The sequence below is a fragment of the Musca autumnalis genome, unplaced genomic scaffold (assembly GCF_047663935.1).
Source record: "Musca autumnalis isolate F117 unplaced genomic scaffold, ASM4766393v1 scaffold_4, whole genome shotgun sequence".
In the NCBI taxonomy this organism is placed as follows: Eukaryota; Metazoa; Arthropoda; class Insecta; order Diptera; family Muscidae; genus Musca; species Musca autumnalis.
Window position 1 is genome coordinate 42,629,461 of NW_027411977.1, and position 6,801 is coordinate 42,636,261.

Consider the following 6,801-nt stretch of genomic DNA (forward strand, 5'->3'; position numbering starts at 1 on the left):
TCCACGTTTGTGGCTCTGATGGCGGATGAAAAAATTTTCTTTAAAAAAATCCAGGTTTGTGGCTCTGATGGCGGATGAAAAAATTTTCTTTAAAAAAATCCACGTTTGTGGCTCTGATGGTCCCTGAAAAAATATTCTTTAAAAAATCCACGTTTGTGCCTCTGATGGTCCATGAAAAAATATTCTTTAAAAAATCCACGTTTGTGCCTCTGATGGTCCATGAAAAAATATTCTTTAAAAAATCCACGTTTGTGGCTCTGATGGTCCGTGAAAAAAATATTCTTTAAAAAATCCACGTTTGTGGCTCTGATGGCAGATGAAAAATATTCTTTAAAAAATCCACGTTTGTGGCTCTGATGGCAGATGAAAAATATTCTTTAAAAAATCCACGTTTGTGGCTCTGATGACAGATGAAAAAATTTTCTTTAAAAAATCCACGTTTGTGGCTCTGAGGGATGAAAAATATTCTTTAAAAAATCCACGTTTTTGGCTCTGATGAGGGATGAAAAATATTCTTTAAAAAATCCACGTTTTTGGCTCTGATGAGGGATGAAAAATATTCTTTAAAAAATCCACGTTTGTGGTTCCGATGGCTTATGACAAAAATATTCTTTAAAAAATCCACCTTTGTGGTTCTGAAAGGCTTATGAAAAACATATTCTTTAAAAAATCCAAGTTTGTGGCTCTGATGGCGGATGAAAAATATTCTTTAAAAAATCCACGTTTGTGGCTCTGATGGCGGATGAAAAATATTCTTTAAAAAATCCACGTTTGTGCCTTTGATGGCGGATGAAAAAATTCTTTAAAAAATTTCCGTTTGTGGCTCTGATGGCCCATGAAAAAATATTCTTAAAAAATCAACGTTTGTGGTTCCGATGGCTTATGACAAAAATATTCTTTAAAAAATCCACCTTTGTGGTTCTGAACGACTTATGAACAAAATATTCTTTAAAAAATCCACGTTTGGGGCTCTAATGGAGGATGAAAATAATCTTTAAAAAATCTACGTTTGTGGCTCTGATGACGCATGAAAAAATATTGGAAGAGTGGAAGAACTTCGATATTTTCTTTCACATTTTCAGCTTAAAGTATGCATCTCTTTAAACCATTGAAACCAGAGTAGTATAGCATTGAATTTTGCTCTAACATTTCAACTTGAAATGTGAAATCTATGTTTGTATGTGTGCATGCTGCTTTTGTGGGCTTCGTTTTTTTGTGTATTTGTAAATTCTTTGCAAAGCAACAGTCTACCAAACAGATGTTGAGGTTTTGATGATGTTAGTAATAATTTTCCAAGCATTAGCACTGGATGTGCTGTAAAAATAATACGGACGAGAACGAGAAAAAAACGAAAAAAATAACAAAAACAACAAAGCAAAACAACATTAAGAACATAAGGCAAACTAAAGAAAAATAGAACAAAAAACATTTTAAGTGAATTTGAAATTTTAACCTTTTTAGAGATTATTTGATGTGAATTCCATTAAAGACAACAGATGAACGGACGGACGCACTGTGAGTGTAGGCGTATTTATGTATGGGCGAAGCTTTGTGTTAATCTGAGTGGTAAATGCTGCTGCTGCAGCTGGTAATGCCAATTTTAACCCTTAACAACAACAACCAACATTGTGCTACTTGGTGTTCAACGGCAAAAGAGATTTCCAATACATGTGTAAAATTATATCGTCATAACGTTAATGTTCGTTCAAAAGCATCTAAAGGTCAATATCAATGACAATGACATTGATTTTGAAAATATTAACTTAATTATGATCAATAATTCGATTTATGCCGGAACAATGGCTGTACTCGTGCGTGTGTCTGTGTGTTGTATAATTAAAATTCACTTACAAAATACAGTGCTGTTCGAAACATTTGCAACTTTGGAATAACTAGTTCATATTTTGTATAGTTCTGAGGTACTTTGTGGATTTGAAATGCAAATATTTGTGTATGTTGATTGTTTATTGGGTCCCTTTTAAAGATTTAAAAATTAATTTGCCAAAATTATACTTATTTTACAAAAATATACAAAACAAAGCCAAAGAACTCACTTTTGGTTCTGCTCAAAACATTTGCAACTGAGAAAATTTGATTCAAAATCTGAACAAATTATTTTTGTTTTGATAATATATTGTGAGTTAAACATTTTATTTACTATTTGGAGACATCGTAACGGGAACCAGTTAATTAAATAAATAAATACTAGCAAAATGCCCGCTACTTCGTATGCGGAAAGGGAAGAATATACAAATAAACACTATTTAAGATGAAAATGGTGAACACTAAAAATTTTGATGTACCAATACCTATTTTAGTTGATGTTTAATTTCATTTACATACCGTTTGTACACCTTTAGTTCGAATTTCCAAAAAAAAACCTTAACGCATCCTACGCGTCAATATTTTAAATTTCAGTTCACGTTTCACTACCACGGTATGGGTAGTTTAAAAATTGTATCCACGTTATCCAACCGAAGTAGTTGTAATTTCGGAATTTGTGATATCAAAGTGTATTTTCGTATTTCCAACACCAGCTCAATATCCAAACACTAACACAGAACCTAATACAAAAATTCTAAATTCCAGCTATATCCCTTTATGCAACACCAAAACGATTTAAAATTTAGTACTTATGGTACGTATATCCACAATGACATCCATAACAGCGAATATAATACCAAATTTAAAATTTAGTACTTAAAATAGGTAATAGTTTCAAAAATTACATCCCTATATCAAAAACTATATCGCAACAGCCATTCACATTCACAGCTCTATATATTCTTCCAAAACCAAATCTGTATGAATTTCCAAAACATCCTCCTTATCTCCAAAATATACCCCAACTTTTATCCTAATACCGAATTTCACAATTTCAGCTCTACCTCTTATGGTACGTATATCCACAATGACATCCATAACAGCGAATATAATACCAAATTTCCGAATTCCACATACCAAATTTAGTACCATTTAATAATTTTCGTACGAAAGTACGAATTCCAATGACTCCACTCTGGCAGTAATCTTAATTCTATATTTCAGGATTTTAGCTCGATGCGTTCACCAAATCCAAATTTTATCACATTAAGTACAATTTAGTACTTTTTGTAAATATAAGGCTACTTAAATCGTCCACTCCAACAGTAATCTTAATTCCAAATTGCAATACCATTTAGTACTTTTTCGTTAACTAATAGTAGGTATTTCCAATATCATTTCAGCTATCAACGACCCTCATACCAAATTTCAGAATTTGTACGCATTAAAAAAACTCCTTATATTAGGGGTGTCTTTTTACTTACTAAATGTTGCTGAAGCATTTCTTTCGGCAACTTTTCCTTTATACAACTGTCAAAATCTGCAACATTAGTAATAATTATTACAAATTATCACGTAAAAAGACACAGCTATTATCGTTCATGCAATAACAAAACCGTACCAAATTTAGTACTTTTCGTACACCTAGGTATAACCTCAAAAAATTACCTTCTTATATCAACCATTTATACCAACCGAGATTCTATTTTCCAGCTCTATCAGTTCCCCTAAACCCAATTATAGTAATTTACATATAAATTCATAACAACGAATTTGCGAAAGCTCCTCCTAAAATTTAAAAAAAATCCTGCTAACCCCTTTACACAATAACAAATTATATCAAATTATGTACCATTTAGTACTTTTTATAGAATGCATTTCAAAAACCATCTTCATATTTTAACCCCACATACCAACAGTGACTCTTAGAACAAATTTTAGAATTCTTTAGTACTTTTCGTAAATATATCAACGTTACACACCAATACTCACCCTAACTCTAAAAATACAGATTCCAGCTCTGTCCATACACCCAACAACAAATTGAGTACCATGGTACGTTTTTTAACAACCACATCTCTCAACCCTACATTGACGATACAATAACAACAAAAATCTTAATTCCAAATCTCAGGATTCCAGCAGTATCTGTTCGTCCAATATCAAATTGTACCAAACTTAGTTCCATTTAGTACTCTTCGTACCCATAAGTACGATTTTTAAAACTACCTCAATTCTTCACTTTAACAGTAATTTTAATTCCAAATTTCAGGATTCCAGCGCTATCCGTTCACCCAAATTTAATTGTATGAAATGTGGCGCCATTTAGTACTTTCCGTACCCATAAGTACGAATTTCCAAAACTACTTCAATTTTACACTCCAACAGTAATCTTAATTCCAAATTTCAGGATACCATCTCTATTCGTTCACCCAAATTCTAATTGTACCAAAATTTAGTAACATTTAGTACTTTCCGTACCCCTAAGTACCAATTTCCAAAACTACCTCAATCCTACACTCCAACAGTAATCTTAATTCCAAATTTCAGGATTCCAGCGCTATCCGTTCACCCAAATCCAAATTGTACCAAATGTAATACCATTTAGTACTTTTCTTACCCATAAGTATAATTTTCCCCAACTTCCTCATTCCTACAGTCCAACAGTAATCTTAATTCCAAATTTCAGGATTCCAGCTCTATCCGGTCAACCAAATCTAAATTGGTCCAAATTTAGTACCATTTAGTACTTTTCGTATCCAAATTGTACCAAATGTAATACCATTTAGTACTTTTCGTACCCATAAGTATAATTTTCCCCAACTTCCTCAATCCTACACTCCATTAGTAAATTTAATTCCAAATTTCTGACTTTTAGGCCTACCCGTTCAATCACTTCTTAATTGTACCAAATTTAGTACCATTTGTACTTTTCGTACCCATAATTACGAATTTCCAAATGCTCTTCAACAATCCTACACTCCAACAGTAACCTTAACTCCAAATTTCAGGTTTCCGGGCCTATCCGTTCAATCACTTCCTAATTGTACCAAATTTAGTACCATTTACTTTCTGTACCCATAAGTACGAATTTCCAAAACTACCTCAATCCTACACTCCAACAGTAACCTTAACTCCAAATTTCAGGATTCTAGCCCTATCCGTTCACCCAAATCCCAATTGAACTAAATTTAGTACCATTTAGTACTTTTCGTACCCATAATTACGAATTTGCAAATCTTCTTCAATCCTACATTCCAACAGTAACCTTAACTCCGAATTTCAGGTTTCCAGGCCTATCCGTTCAATCACTTCCTAATTGTACCAAATTTAGTACCATTTAGTACTTTCTGTACACTTAAGTACGAATATCCAAAGCTAACTCAATCCTACATACAGTACCAAGATTAATCTTAATTTCAGGTTTCTAGCTCTATCCGTTCACCCAAATCCAAGTTGTACTAAATTTAGTACTTTTCGTATGCATAGGTACGAATTTCCAAAACTAACGCCGTATCTCAATCCAACGCTCCGTCTGTAACCTTAATTCCAAATTTCAGGTTTCCAGCTCTTTCCTTTCACCCAAATCCAAATTGTACTAAATTTAGTACCATTTAGTACTTTTCGTACACATGAGTACTAATTTCACAAACCATTTCCTTTTATAAACACCACTTCCCAAACTTCATTTCCATACCAAATTACAAGTTCCTAGCTAAATCCGTTCAAAATATACAATTGGTACTATATTTAGTACTTTTCGTACGCTTAGAGGTTGAATTTCTAAAAACCCTTTGGTACAACTTTCTAACTGTCCATCAATGATATCCATTCCAAATTTCTGAACTCTGGCTCTTCCCGTTTGCCTAATATAAAGGGTTCCATATTTAGTACATTTTAGTACTTTTCGTACCCTTCTACGTCGAATTTCCAAAAACCCAGCCTTATCTCACTCCTACACACCGACAGCAACCCACAGTCAAAATTTCAGCTTTCTAGCTTCAGCGGTTTCGTCTGGGAGATGATATACATGTCACTCACTCACTTATCACTAAGCTCTTTTATATATATAGATAACCTTTTCAATACTCTGCTCTAAGGATAATTGTTAAATACCAAGGTTTTATTCGATATTTAATAGAGTCCCGGACCGATAAGAACTTAAACATATTTTTTCGTTTGTGTGGTTATATATACGTTTAGAGGCGGTATTATGCCAAAGCACCATCTTATACGAACCTTCTGGTGTGTACATGGTGCGATTTTGACATGTTATCTGTCCAGTTAGTTCTTGAATCTGATAAATATCTCGACTTCATGCATACAGTACCATTTCTGTCCATACAAATACCTCCAGGGTATTTTTTGTATAAGGGGACAAATTCTATTATCTTTCGACTTGGCGATCAAGTAATTTTTTTCAAGTCATATAACTTAAATATTGATTCAAATCGACGAGAAGTACTCGGATTCACTACTCCAAAAACAATACCACACATTTTTTTTTTGCAAAATTTCTATGAAACAAGTAGAAAAGTGCCAAAGATATACCCTCAGACTATGTGAATTGAAACTTTCATCTACGGACAGATCGAATGTATTTAGGGTTTTTCAGAACTGTGTGGCACCTTTTTGGACATTTGAGCTTGCCAACAAAAATGTGGATTAGCAATAAAACTCAAAAGTGTTGCGGAGGTGGTACTTCAAGAATGGACCGACTTCGTCCATTATGGAAGTTGATCTTATTTTGGGAGTCATATCTTTTCGATAGATATCGCGCCCACTAGTCATTTCAGTGGGTCATCGTATAACTTTTGGACCAGTATGTCATGAAGCATAGACTTGTATATATTTCCAAAGGATATTTGAACATACTCTAAACTGCACTTAAACACAAATGATGTACTTTTGTGGGTGAGTTATCCTAAAGAGAGGAGCGATATGGGCCATTTCAGAAGTTAAACAATATTTGGACCA